This window comes from Meleagris gallopavo, chromosome 3, assembly GCF_905368555.1.
Source record: "Meleagris gallopavo chromosome 3, MGAL_WU_HG_1.1, whole genome shotgun sequence".
In the NCBI taxonomy this organism is placed as follows: Eukaryota; Metazoa; Chordata; class Aves; order Galliformes; family Phasianidae; genus Meleagris; species Meleagris gallopavo.
The window spans coordinates 62,926,166-62,940,790 of NC_139406.1; the positions used below are offsets into that span (position 1 = coordinate 62,926,166).

At 43.7% G+C, this 14,625-nt stretch overlaps 1 protein-coding gene across 2 annotated transcripts in view; it reads left to right on the forward strand.

Moving 5' to 3' along the window:
* The first annotated feature begins 526 nt into the window (after window positions 1-526).
* Window positions 527-14,625, forward strand: part of KCNB2 (potassium voltage-gated channel subfamily B member 2) — a 193,465-nt gene continuing 179,366 nt past the window's right edge. The window contains exons 1-2 of one of the 2 annotated variants that reach the window (XM_085221277.1): window positions 527-1,202; window positions 8,810-9,055. The gene's annotated coding sequence lies outside the window, so the exon portion shown is untranslated. The remainder of the gene's footprint in view (window positions 1,203-8,809; window positions 9,056-14,625) is intronic. The other variant, XM_085221276.1, reaches the window with a different exon arrangement.

The window sequence follows — 14,625 nt, forward strand, 5'->3', positions numbered from 1 at the left end:
GAGCAACACAATGCAGAGGTCAAAGTGACAGAGGAATCATGAAACCCAGGTAAAAGGGGAGACCTTGAAAAGGAGAGCAGCTTTGTAATCCCCCCTACCCAAAATACAGAGGAGCAGCACGGAACGAGGGAGACAGACTTCCTCGCATTACCACGAATGATAAAGGACTTCCCATTAAAAAGCAATAAAGAACAATTAAACCCTATGGGAAGGCGGAAGAAGCAGCAGGAGCAGCAGAAGCCTCGATGGCAGGCAGCAGCCCCATCGAGACGTGGCGATAAAAGCAAGACCCCATCCTGCAAGGGGTCCTGCCCACCTGGGCACCGCAACGTCTGCCGGGGGGCATCACCCTACGCCAAGACACAGCGCGGACAAGCCGGGGCTGTCAGCCACACGCAGTGTGCTGGGTGTTGGTTCTCCGTGGGACTGGGGAGAGGTGGCAGCAGCGTGTGTGCGTATCGCGTAGGCTCTGTGTTTCTGCTGGGGGGCGGGAGAGCAGCGTGCATCCCTAGTTGGGCAGGAGATTGGGCTTCGCGTGCGCATCCCCGGCCGGCGGTTAGTGCAGGGCTCTGCGTGTGCACGTGGACGTGCGTTGCACACACACCACCTGCCCGGGGGCTGCCGCGAGCTGTGCGCGCTCTGCTCCCTTTACCCGTGCCGTACCGCGGGGGCGTGCGAGTCGCCGGCCCGGGGGGGAAGGGAGGGTCGGAAGGGTCCGGGGTCTCCTCGCGTGCTCCGGCCGGGAGCGGCAGTGCCCCCCCCGCCTCATCGCCGCCGCGCACAGCCGCAGACACGGGCGGCCGCCGGCAGCCGGCAGCTCGCATGCAGCCGGGGATTACAGCGGGGCGAGGGCAGCGCGGGCTCGGCTTTTCTCGCCCCCCCGCCCCGCTTCCCTCCCGCTCACCCCGCTCCGCCCGCCGGCCCCAGCAGCTCGCCGCGCCGCTCGCTCGGCGGCTTCGCGTCTCCGGGGGGTAGGAGGGAGATGCCTTCGCCGTGGTTTTTCCAACCCCAGCCCTCTCCGTGCCGGGGGGGGCGGTGATGTGGAGCCGAGAATGTAGAGCAAAGCCCTCCCCGGGAAGGAGCGACCAAAACAAACGTCTCGCCGTGGCTTTGGCGGCCGCGCAGTGCCCGGGGAAGCCCGAGCAGCACTGGGGAATCCCTCCTCCAGCCCCCGGCGGTGCCCCGGGCGCCCGCGGAGCAAGGTAAGCGGCGGGGCATCCCTCCTCCCGCCGAGGGCTGCGTTTTGCTTGTATTCTTTTGTATTTTTTGATTTTTTCGATTTTTTTTTTTTTTTTTTTAAGAACCCGAGTCATCCACGCCTCCCGAACAGCTGCGAGTTGCGAGGGAGGCGAGCGCTGCCCCCGCGGGATGCATTCCCCCGGGCAGGGGGGGGAGTGCGGGGAGCCCCGGGGAGCCCCGGGCTGCGGGGCGGGGGGAGCTCGGCGGGGCCGCTCCGGAGCGCGGGTTCCCCTCAGCCGCTCGGGTCAGAGAGAGGATAACGTAGTCCTTACGCTGGAGCGCTTTGGAAAGCCTGCCTTGTGTTTTTGCTCCTTCGGCGCTGCTAAAGCAGTGGGAAATGGCATATCGTAGTATTCTGCCTCCTGCCGTGGGTGAGCTTTAAAGATAAAGGCTCGTCATTTGTTTCCAATGCTCTGGTGGAGCTGGGGAACCTGATGATAGAAACCCTCGGTGTTCTCAGCGGATGGCTGTCATCTGAATTAACCCGAGTGCCAGGTGATTGAAAATCTCCTCTCCCAAAGCTGGAAATACCGGAGCACTGTGCTTGTCTAAAATATACCGGCATACATCCTCTCCATAGATACATCGCATGCTGTCATGGCTTTAAACACCCCAGCATCTTTATAACTGGGCATGTTCACCGCATGGCTCCTACAAACCATTCAGTCTACCAGCATTTCAGTGGCTGTGTGAAGGTGGACTGTTGTATATCCCCAATGTATGGACCACGTTCATAGTTGGACTTCATTCAATTCAAGTTACATAATGATTAAGATATAAATAAGCAGTGTATGTGCAGTTTCTTGGACATTTTCATTCATTGCAGCCAAGGCCATCTATATAGGATTGCTGCCAAAATTGTCACTTTTTAAATGTTTGGATGTAAAAGGAAGTGTCAGTAGCATCAGGTGGAGGCAACAGTCCTAAGCAAACACATAGGCAGGCAGACCTTGCTGCTTAAAGAACACCTAAGAGAAAGATCTTAGTGACCCCATCCTGTAGCCCTGAAGAGGCTACTATGGGAGAGGAAGACAAGCAGCAATGCTGGACAGGCTGGGGAGAGAGAAAAGCCTTATCTGCTGATACTTGGTTTTAAAAACAATAAGCTTGCTCAGCTGGCAAGTTGTACCCAAGTTCGTGCACAGCCTCAGGGCTGGGCTAGGTGTGAGGAGCTCAGAGTCTGATCTAGCTCAGTGCCGCCCTGTGCCAGGAAATTGGTAACGCTGCTTGGAGGTCTGCTTGTCTGCCATCACCCGAGGTGTGCTGTTAGAGCTCTGGAAGTCTTTGCCAGGGAGAGGAGATGCAGCGCATGCAGAAAGTTCGTTGCGGGTCCTTAGTGCTACTTTCTTTCATTCAAACAATTCCTGATGCACAGACCCCTAGCTCAGCCTTACTGCAACTTGCAGCTGCTTTTTTTTCATATGGTGCTTCCACATGCAGCCCTCACCACAGCGTGCACAGTGCTGTAATCTCCTTTCTCATCTGGACATTGTCATGGAGCTCAGCAGGGTGGCCTCATTCAGACACACACAGACAGTAAAAGTGAAAACAACTCCAGCTCAAGATGAAGGAGAAGCAATGTTTGGAGTACCGTGCTTCCTTCTTAGCATCCCCATTGGCTTCAGCATTTTGAAAGGCACTGTTGCCATAAGGATGCCACATCAGATGTATTTATTTATTCATGCTCAGCCTTTTTTCCAAAGTGCAAGTTAATTGGCAAATTCTGGCTTGCCATTCAAGGCAAGGCGAGGAGTGGAGATTTGCAACAGCTTTCCTTCCAACATTTGGGATTTTGCCAACAGCTTGCTACTGGGACTTTTAGAAGGAAATCTTGATCTTATGTGACTTCCCTGGGCTTCGTGTCCGTACATGTGCAGGTAAACTGTTCTTCAAGGCTCCGCTATATTTAAAGCTACCTGCTGGAGGACACTGCAGCCAGCGTTGGGCTCCGCATGTTGTCCTTACGTAAGCAGCGCTGGGGAGGGGCTGCCTGCTCCCCAGGCTGAGGGGCTGGGGGAGAGGGGCTTGGTCAGCAGGCACAAGGTCTCTATGAAGCAGCAGCTGAGGGGCTGCAGTGCTGGAGGACCTGTCTGCAGACCCTTCTGGAGGGCTTTGCTGCCTGAGCACGGACCTGCTGCTCCCACAGGCAGCATCGAGAGGGAAAGTCCGGAGCCAGAAAGGAAAGCACTGAAAGTTGCGAGCTATTCCAGCTCAGCTTTGTCTGGGCAGACATACAGACGTTCTAAGAATTATTATTTTTTGAAATACATTATGAGGGATTCTTGCATAGAACCTTCTGGGAATTTAATTTCTTGTATTTTGTTGTAAATCTTAGGGACATATGGTTTTAACTCACAGTTTAGCAAGTAGAAATGAATGTCTACTTCCTAACCATAATTTCAACTGTTAATCAAAATAAACTTTACGATTTTTAATTGCAGAGATCTCTTAAAGATGTACGGTAGTGTTTTGTGTTACACTGTGCAAACAAATTGCTTGGCACATCATAGCCTAACTTTATTCCTGTTGTAAATGTAGTGTTCAGTAAATCCCAGAGTTATTCTTGCTATATGGAGAGGACTTGGAACAAATTTCATTATTTTGACTTTTTCTTAAGTGGTATATGGCTTTGGATATTACACTGTGTGCTGTCATAAATAGACTGCTGTGGTGTTTGAATTCAATTCAAGTAGAATGTATCTATATTCAGTGCTGTGATTAAATACTATAAGTGAGCAGAGAAGCTAAATTCTGGTCTTTCATTGATCAGAACTTGAAAGTTTTTTTATCTTGGGCAGCTCTAGATATAATTACAGTCCCAGATAGTTTTGTAAGTCACTAAATGCCATGAAAGATTTAGCTATCGCATGCATCAGTCAAGATATTTAAAATCTATTCCGCTTAAAGCTGTCTGTATTCTCTGTTAAAGGTGGAAGTACAGCAAAGGCTATTCTGCTTTCTGTGCATCCTCAAGCTCATTACAGCACACAAAAGAACTTCAGTCTTATATCGACACCTTCCTAGAGTTAGAGTTCACTTATTTACTGAGCACTGCATCACTTTCTTCCAAGGCTTGAGAGCTGGAGTGAGCTAAGTAGTTGTATTGCTGCTTTTTTCACCAGCACTGAAAATATGATGACATTAGCTGTGTGATCAGTAAATAATGAATATTATTTGGAATGCGTTTGTTCATGGATTATGGTGACCGCAAGAGCAATATTGAAACTGTAATGGAAAAGTCTTAGGCCAGTAAAATCTGTGGGGTTTTTAATTTTCTTGTTTTTAATGCAGGAAATCTGTATTCAGCCATAATGACAGATCAGCTCTGACTTAGGTGTTTGGCTTCTATATGTTGCTGTTCCTCCTCTGGATGACTATAAAGAGGAGTAGTAACATCACTGCTGGCAGCAGCAAGAGTTAGAACCAACAGTCTATTAGATAATAAATAATATATGTCACACTGGCATAATGCAGCTCCAAGTATTAAGGAGTAGGCTTTGATAAGCAAGTGATAAGCAGCACTTGCCATCTTTACAAGGAGCAGTGGCAATCTACCAATTTGCCTCACGTAATACCATGGTAGTGGGATCACAGCATATTGTGAAATTGTGCAAGGGCAGATGCAGTTGGAGTCTAAATGAAGGCGCCAAGCAGATCTGTTATCACATGTGACGCAGGAGGATCCTCAGTGCTGGTCTCCCCGAGAAGTCACACTCTTACAAGATATGCTTTGTGCTGCCATTATATGTGGTTATTACCTATTAGGAAATAAACATCAGCTCTTCAGGTAAAACTGTGTAACAAGGGAGTGAATGCAAAGCTGTACTGATAATTAACTGAACAAAGCTCTGAAACATAATCTTCTTTGATGACACTGGAGATGAGCTTCTCTCCCTGATTGCCTAACAAGTTAAGAAAGGGAAATCAATTATGGCAGTACAGTCCAAATACATTTACCTCAGAACATTAATAAGACATCTCAAGGCAGTTCATAAAACAGTTTTTCCCAGCATCTCATCAATTGTTAACTTTTAGAAAAGTAGCTATATTTTAAATACATGAAGATAAAAATAATAAGCAAGCTTAACAGCTCAAATTGAGTCCACAGTGCTGCTTTTCACAGAGGTTTCAGTAGTGTCTTGCCCTCTTAAAATGTGAGGTTTTGATTTACCTGTGGAAGTTTATGAGCTTGTCTCAGCTGGCTGCACTCTCAGATGACTGACGAATCCTACCTTAAATTACTGCCATACGTTCAGTGTGAATTTGAATGTATCAGAGAGATCGTGGGACAGTTTGAGCAGAAAGTGTTGGCAGGCTGCAGCAGCTGGAAAAATCCCGCTAGTGCATTTAAGCAGATGCAAAACCGTGAACTGGACTAATTAGCCTTGAAATAACAAAGCTATGAATGACACTATTGTACGTGCTCTTCCAGTGGTTGCTGAGATTAACAGCACACGAAGTTGATCTTCCTTGACAGTAGTGCCATCTAGAAAGTCTCACTTTCTAGAATGTTTCCGTTTCGTGCTTTTTCTGCTCTCATTGTTGCTGACATAGAGCAAACTTCTTCAGTGGGTAGGCTTTGTAACTGGATTTTGTACTTAGGACAAGCCTGCCTACCTATAGCTAGTCATTTCAACCCCTATTTAAGCATTTTGTTAAAGCAGCTGCAAGTAGTGCTCAGAATCTTCTGCTCCCCTTGGAGTAAAGAAGGGATGAGATTGTTTGGCTGCTGATCTCCTTGCTGAACCAAAGATATCTGGCTTTTGTTCAGTAGTCTTGTGGTTAGGCTACTTACAAAGAAGTGGGAAAATGAGCTCTTAGACCTTTCTTAGCTTAACATGATGCAAACAAGTATTCGCCTCTCATAATGTGAGATTCCTTCCAGGCAAAGGGTTGCTTATACTGTGCAGCTATGGATCCCTTTCTGACGCACCTCACTGGGAAAGTGTTTTCTGTCCACACTGCCATCCACGCAATGAACCACACAATTAGGTAAATGGGTTGTTACCACCAGCCACCTCCTCTAGGAGCATTTTATACATCAGACCTTGCTCAGTTTTTTTTTTTGAAGGGTTGTCTCTTATAAAAGGAAGCTTCCACTTGTCAAATATTATTCGGGGGAGTTGTCTCCATTTTGATCCTGACTGTATACTGGGCCTGAATGGGAATTCAGAGTGCTTCCTTCTGACTGTGATGCACTGTGTTGATTCTGTGCTGGAGATTCTTATATCCTTCTTTGAATGTCAGTCTTGCATGTTTAATATTAGAAGCCGTGAATTAATGGCTTTGATCAAGCAAATTTTTAAGGGGATGCTGTGACTTAACAAAAATACAGTATGACTTAAGAGAGAGAAATAAATACACTTATAGCAGCATTTAAATACAAATTTTCATTTGGTCTTAATTTCAGAATTACAGCAACTACCACTGTTGCATGGTACTGTGCATGATAGCAAGTGCTCATTTGTTCTGTTCTTATTTCAGTTTAGGGTGTGAAATATCAATACTCTTTGTATCTTTTGCCCTTAATTTTGATGTTCTGCTTTCCAAAACTTACACTGTTCCACTCATGGCAAGACTAAAAAACACTATGAAATTGAAGTGTCTTCTCTACAGAGTTTAAGTGAAATTCCTAAGGACAGCACTCCCATACCCAAAGCAGCTTTACTGTTGTGCAGTATGTAGAACCAAACCACCTTAGATAAGGTCAGCTTTCAAAGCTCTGCTTTCTGGATGACCATCAGGCAGAACAAGGTGAGAAGTTGTCACAGGCCTCATGTGACAACTTTTAGGACTAGATTGAGTTTGTTTTGAGGCATTCTATAGGTTGAGCCATGAAAATGTTGAAGGGCTGGACTCTCCCATATCAAGTCTGTGCTGATATTTGTCTTAATTTTTGATGATAAAAGCTTTTTTTGTGTGTGTTGACTTGCTGATGTTACGACCTTGGGGGCATGTTGGGACATTTTCACTTGTGTACAAATGAACTTGTCAAAACTGAGTCATCCAGAAATGCAGGCCTTGATTCATTGCTTCCAGATTCAGTGCTTCGGTGAAGCACCTGAGATAGGAACATAGGCTGTAGTAGGATCACTGGATTGAGACAAGCATCTCTTGAGTAAATGTGCTCTCCTCTAAGTGAAAACTTCAGGCTTATCTCTTCCTATCTGTTGTGTAGGTAGGTCTCAGCCTACCATTTTTCAAAAAGGGATAAAATCTGATGCTTCTCAGTTTGTCTTGTTGCTTCAGACATTGTGTATATAGTATAATATTGTATACTGCATAATATTTCCCTGCCAAGAAACCCAGAATAATAGTTCAGTACCTGACTATGCAAGCTTTTATTGGAGAGAACAAAAAGACATCTGTAAAGTTCTTCAGTGCTTTCAGCTAGCTGGCAGCACTGTTATTGGTAGGGAGCAATGGAAGATGGAATTTAACAGGGAGATACAAGATTCCAGGCTTCGAGTAGCCCTAAAACTAGTTATTTTAGGACATCATCTGGTTACAACAGTGCCTCTTTGAAAGAGCAATAGGAATGTTAAAAACCTCATCCATCATTTTCATGCACTGCAGTGCAATTTGAAAAAAAAATAAGCTAGTAAATAAATGAGTTGTGATTCAAAGCTCTAACTTATTAATATTAATGTATTTAACTCATTACTATATCTTGTATATATCATATCAGTACATCCTCAAAAAATTGTATGGAAGCACTGATCAAAACTGTGGATCCAAAGTGCTAGCCAGGATATAAATACATAGTCTGACAGCCCTGAAGCGAGGATCTTACATAATCGCATTTCTGTAATATCTGGTTGTTTGAAATTAAAGAAAATGATCTGCCATTCGGCCTTGTACTGCTGTGTGACAGCTCATCCACTCTGAAATTTCCAGGGAAGGCTAAATATGCAGTGAAAGACAGTATCTTTGGCAAAAGCAATAACTTAGCTCTTAGCAACCAATTGTAAACATAAATAGTAAAGTGCGGCCATCACAGACGATTACACCCTCATCAAGGGATGCTCCAATTTGTACTGCAATGGAAATGCAACTGTTTTTGTAAACTGAGCAGGAACACACCGTAATTTTTTTATAAGAATCAGATAGCCACGCTTGTCAGAAGCAAAAACGGCAGAGTATTATTAATAAGGAAAAACAGAGGACTAGAGTTAGTCAGGAATAAAGACTGATGATGATCTTAATTCAGTCACTGGGACAGACTGTGAAGCTATTACAATATATCAGATGCTCTGAAACACAAGGTCACTGGAATTCCTTTGCACTGCCTTCACGAGCATTTTTCATGCTGTGGGAGCAAAAACCAAAAGTGAAAAGACTCCATGAAAAGATGAGTTCTGTTAGTGCTGGATGGATGTATATGCGTGTGGTCCATAGGGCTGAAAGAAAAAGTATAGAATAAGGGTTCATGTGGTATATTTTAGTTGTGACAGCATCCATTCATCACTGATCTGGTGTCTAAAAGCTCAGTATTTGCCCAAAGGGTTAAGGACACACTCAGATGGCCTGTTTTGCTCAGCATTACTTTCTGTCTGTGTTGGCTTTACAGGCACCTGAAGCTGGAGAAGTCATTCACTGCTCTGCTGAGACCTTAGTCCAGTAAGAAAGGGTGTTCCAAACCCTGCTCTCAGCTTCTGTGAGATTTTGCTCAAAAAGTGCACTCGAGGCCCTAAGAATCTTGAGGTGAAATTGCACTGATTGCTGTCAAGTGTTCTGCATTTGATTTAAAGTTGTTCACATCATCCTTAGTGGAGGCTATGGCTCACCTACAACGCTTTACTGGAGGACAGCTACAGTAAGTAATTAATGATATTAGTATGTATTAAAATATCAGATAAACCAAAACTACCAAACTTATGTGACTACAAAATTTTACAAATCTGTTATCAGTTATGCCCTCCTCCTTTTCCTGTCTTCTGTCTCCTCACCTATTTCTGTCTAACTTTTCTTATACAAGTCCTTAAGGAATATATAAAGCCTCTGAGCACAGTGCTCTTCATTAAGTTAAGCTCATCCATCTAAAAGACACTTCTGTGCTCAAGACAGTGAGAACAGGGAGCTACCAGACAGACTGATTTCAGTGATTTGAAAAGTTCATCTATAAAAGGCCCCATTTTTTTTGAACGTTTCCTGCAGATCCCTGGGACTCATACATCCAGTATGAAATTCTTCAAATACCAAAAATAATCTGTGAGGTCTGTTATGAAATAGAAATAGTCATCCTTTTAGACCATTTAGCCATACTGACACCCCAGAGTTTGTTTGCACGGTTTAGTTTCAGAAAATCTTGCCTTCCATAGTCCAGTCTTTCTATAGATATAAGAAAAGCCCACAAAGCTAAAGCTGCAATTTCAAATTAGCTCAGGGAAGAACCCAGCTCTCTTAGTCTCTACCATGGGTCTGGTCATGGTCATGGTCTGGCACAAGCCACTGCTTGCAGAGAAACTCAGTCACTGGGGGTGATGAGCTGGGGTTCCATCTTTGCCCCTTCCGGTCACGTAGCTTTAAGTGGATTCATAGAATCATAGAATCACTTAGGTTGGAAAAGACCTTAAAGATCACTGAGTCCAACCATGACCTAACCATACTGCCCTAAATCTAACAACCCTCCACTAAATCTTGTCCCTGAGCACCACATATAAACGGTTTTTAAACACATCCAGGGATGGTGACTCAACCACCTCCCTATGGAGCCTACTGCGGTGCTTAACAACCCTTCCTGTAAAGAGTTTTTCCCGATATCCAACCTGAACTTACCTTGATGGAACTTGATGCCATTTCCCCCTGTCTTATCAACTGTCACCAGTGAGAAGAGACCAACCCCACTCTTGCTGTAAGCACCTTTCAGATACTGGAAGAGAGCAATAATGTCTCCCCTCAGCCTCTTTTTCCTCAGACTGAACAGCCCCAGTTCCTTCAGTCTCTCCTCATAGGGCATATTCTCCAAGCCCTTCACAAGCCTTGTTGCCCTTCTTTGGATCTGCTCCAGCACTTCAGTGTCCTTTCTGTACTGAGGTTCCCAGAACTGAACACAGTACTCGAGGTAAGGCCTCACCAGTGCTGAGTACAGGGGCAGGATGACTTCCCTAGTCCTGCTCACCACACCATTCCTGATACAGGCCAGGATGTCATTGTCCTTCTTGACCACCTGGGCACACTGCTGGCTCATATTCAGCCGACTGTCCGTCAGTACACCAAGGTCCCTTTCCATCAGGCAGCTTTCCAGCCACTTTTCCCCAAGCTTGTAGGGCTGCCTGAGGTTGTTTTGACCAAAACGCAGGACCCAACACTTGACCCGACTGAAACTCATACAATTTACCTTGGCCCATTGATCCAGCCACTCATCTGAAGGACTTGAACGCTAGTGCAGACACAGCTGTGGACTGTCAAAGCTCAACTTCTTCCTTGCTGCACTTGCATGTATGTGCTCCTGCATGTGGATGTGAATCTAAGAAATGCTAGCGATGCTTAGGATTACTGTCTGACATGTTTCCTGGCACTTCTCTGCCTACAGCTTATCAATTCTTAATTCTGTGTGATGTGACTCCTGTCAGGGTGGGAAATGTAAGTAATGATTACCTCATTTGATTTTTTTTTTCTTCAGAGTTTTAGCTATGATGTCAGCCATTTTTTAAAGACTGAATTTAAGGGAAAACACTATTAATTAAGATACCTCAGCTCACCATTAGGAAATTGCAACTCTTCATTTTTTTGAAACAAAGAACAGGAAATTGATAAATGCGATGAGGGAAGTCAGTGGTTAAGGAACAGTACTCCAGCCTTAAACAAAGCTACTGTCCATTACCTGACATCTCAGTTACACTGAACTTTTTAGAAGCATTAGCAAATTATTATTTTCCTCATGCTGGAGCCAGGCTCTGTTTCCGGAGACAGAGCACTCCTCTGCCTGGACGCGACTCTTTTTGGAGCAAGGTCATGGACATGTGGGTACAGCTTGGCCAGTGGGTGGAAAAGTCCCAGCGCTTGGGCCAGCTGGCATGGTGACCTGGGTCTGTGTGGTTAAACTCATGTAGACTCCAAAGCAGATGGCTGCATGCAGACCGCTGACTGAGAGCAGACCTTGAAGCATGCTGACTCTCCAGTCATCCTTGCAGATTATTTGGGAAAGTCCTAATTGCGCTGTGCCAGGCAGTGCCCAGGCCGTGCAATGGCACAGGCAACTGAGTTCCTCTGCCCGAGGGTTTCATCTGCTCCTGTGGATGTGCCCATCAAATGTGATAAAAATGCTAACGACTCTGAAAAGAAGCAACTGTCTCAATTTGAGCAGCCAAAATTATTGGGCAATTCAGGCATCTCTGACCTTCATTTCTCCCTTATAAAGTAAGGCTAATAATAGACCGATATTGATGTTGAGATGGTAAACTCTCGGATGCCTTGGAAGCTCTCAGGTAGGACAGTGAGAGCTCCCTGTGGGAAATACATCACTGTGCATACAGTGCTGGGTTCACAACAGGACGTGCTAAACAACATTAGAGGACAAATAGTGAATGAGAAAGATAAAAAGAAATTGTAAATAATTACCCATTCAAGTAACGCTGAAAGGATTGGTGTGGGGGGAAATCACACCATTAAAGTTTGCATGCATATGGTGTGGGGGAAGAAACATAACCTTCATTCTGGCTTTCCCTAGGTTCTAACTAGTAGTCTTCACAGTTTTAACTTGTATTGAATGCAAAGATTTGGTTCTGATTTGGAAGAGTTTTATTCAATATTATTGGTATTTACCTGCAAAGTCATTTAATTACTGCAAGGAAGGAAACTTAGTTTTACGGGAGGTTGCTCGTAGTATGCATTTGTGGTTATGAATCATGTCCTTTTCTAATGAGTGCTGTGCAGCAGAATGGCTTTGCCTGCCGAGGGCTAGAAGTGTTTATCACTTTGCCATGGTGGGAAAGGTGGATTTGCATGCAGCCAGAAGGCTGAGGCATTAAACCAAAAAATATTTTAAAACCTTCCCAGGATAAAAATTGCAATGTCTGAAAAGTTAGTAACAGTAGCTAAAAGCCAGAGTAGTTATTTAATGAAGGGTTAAGGTAATTTGATTGCATAGTTTTGTTACAATTGAAGATCTGGTGACTTCTTGTGAAATTCATAATGTGGATTATAAAGTTAAATATGTTTTGCGGTTAAAGTGCAGGCTCTTAATTATATTTTTGCTAAAGGTGCAGTTAGAGACAGACTCTGTAGTCCAGGTTTGTGGGAAAAGCTGCGCAGGAAGAAATTTAAAAAGTATATATTAGCAGAAAGCAAAAGGAGATGCGAAGAAATGGACTTAGGAAATAGACTATAAGGATTTTTTTTAAGTCATATAGTGTATGGGTTGTATATGATGAAATGAGCTCTATAAAAAGGCAAAAATAGCCTTCATTTTTGAAGACTCTGCATTTGAGGAGAAGCTTTTTTATTTTTGATGTTTCAAAAGTTCTGTATGTCCTGACTGTGAGCATGTACCTTGGTATGTATCTATATACATAGCACCTTGGGTCCAGTTTTCTGAACACAGACTAGATGGTGTTTCACTTCTGACTTCCATATGACCGCAGTTAGCCAGGATTTTTAAAGCTTTTTTAGAAAAGCCACACTTCCTCAAGTAGGAAGAGGCAACTGATAATTATACTGTCAGTTGAGAAAATGTTTTATCAGCTGTAGACTGGCATTGATGACGCTATAATTTTGCATTGTTAAACAAATTTGTGTGGTAACCACACTGCGTAAAAGCTAAAACAATGTGTACTCTGCCTATCTTCAGTTTTGTAATCAGAAAAGCAAAGGAGTGCTCAGTTAACCTAGGATTAATCACATCAACCGCTTGACTTCTACTGTTTTACTCTGTTTTGCTACTACTCAAGAACAGATATTAATAAGAAAAGAGAAGATATCTCTGAGATTCAAGAATGAATAAATAAGTGAAGCCCTGTAGAAATTGCCTGAAGACTTGACTGATTTCATAGAGAATGACAGAAGCTCTTTACGAATTTCTTAAATTCTTGTGTTTTGTTATGTATGATGTCCTTTAAGGGAGAAACAGAATTGTGCATTAAAGTCTGAAAACATTTTTTCATAAAAGGTTGTGAGTACTTCTTCCATGTAGAAATATCCTCTTACAGCTGCTTAGTATTTATGTGATGGTCTCTGTCAGAAGGTGGATAAATACATCACGGACCACCAGGAGATGCTTAAGTGACAAGACGTGGTAAAGATTTCAGTTCCCTCATCTACTAGAGTACATGAAGGCAGTTGCTATGTTTTGACTCCGAATTAACTTCATTTATGGGGCTCATTGATGCTGCCCCATAGCTTTCAGTGCAGTGGCAGCAAGTCCCCAGGTGCACGGTTCTTGGAGTGTAGGAAGCCACCTGTGCTGCAGCTCCAAAGTCCCCCCATCCCCTACATCTTCTCTTTGCATCTAAGGCAATGAGGAGGAGGGTAAAATCAGAGAAAAAAACAGAGCCTAAGAGAAAGAAAGCTAAAAACACAACAGAAAGGGATGCATATTATGTAATCCTACTGATGCCAAGGCTTTGGTTTTGATACAATATTTATCTTTGCAAGTGAACTTATCACAGTATTTTTTTTTATGAATGAAGGTAAATGTTACAGGCTTAAACCCTTATGTAAATAGACAGAGAGGTGCACTTGGTAATCAAGAGAGATTTACATTGCAGTGCTGGAAGGTAGACTGGCAGGAGGAAGAATCTTTTGGCCCTTTCGTGTTTTAAGTAAGTACAGCTTGACAGTGGAACTGCAAGCAGGGTAGTGGATAAGGATTGTTAGGCTGATGTGCTGCAAGATTCCATTACTTGTTGCTAATTTAATTAATAAAAAAAAAAAGAATTTTGCTGTGTTTTAAATCTGGGTGGCTACTTTGATTTTTGAGTATAGAAATACAATGGGGGGGAGGTTGTTATTCTTCTGACTTCATAAATTGAGCTGTAAATACATGCATTTTCTTGCTGCATTTCTGTGTTTTCGGCCGTTCCCAGTACAGACATTAACAACACAGAGCATTATGTACTTAACAGAAAACATATCTATAAATGTAAATATTACTCCACTGGGCAACTTTCTAGGGAACTTTCCTTTTCCCTGATGTTTTCAGACTTGGAAGTCAGTTAATACCATATCTCTGCTAATATCACATGGGGCTGAGCCTTACTATTAGTTTATCTGTTCATAGAGGATACCTTTTAAAGTTATTTTAACAAGGCCTAGCAATCTTAATTTTATACTAGGAACTTTGTCTACCCTGTCATAAGTATGTCAGATATCACATTGAAATAATTATTTGATTTTTCCCGAGTACTTTCAGAGGAGGATTATTTTGGATCCTTACTGCTCTAATGA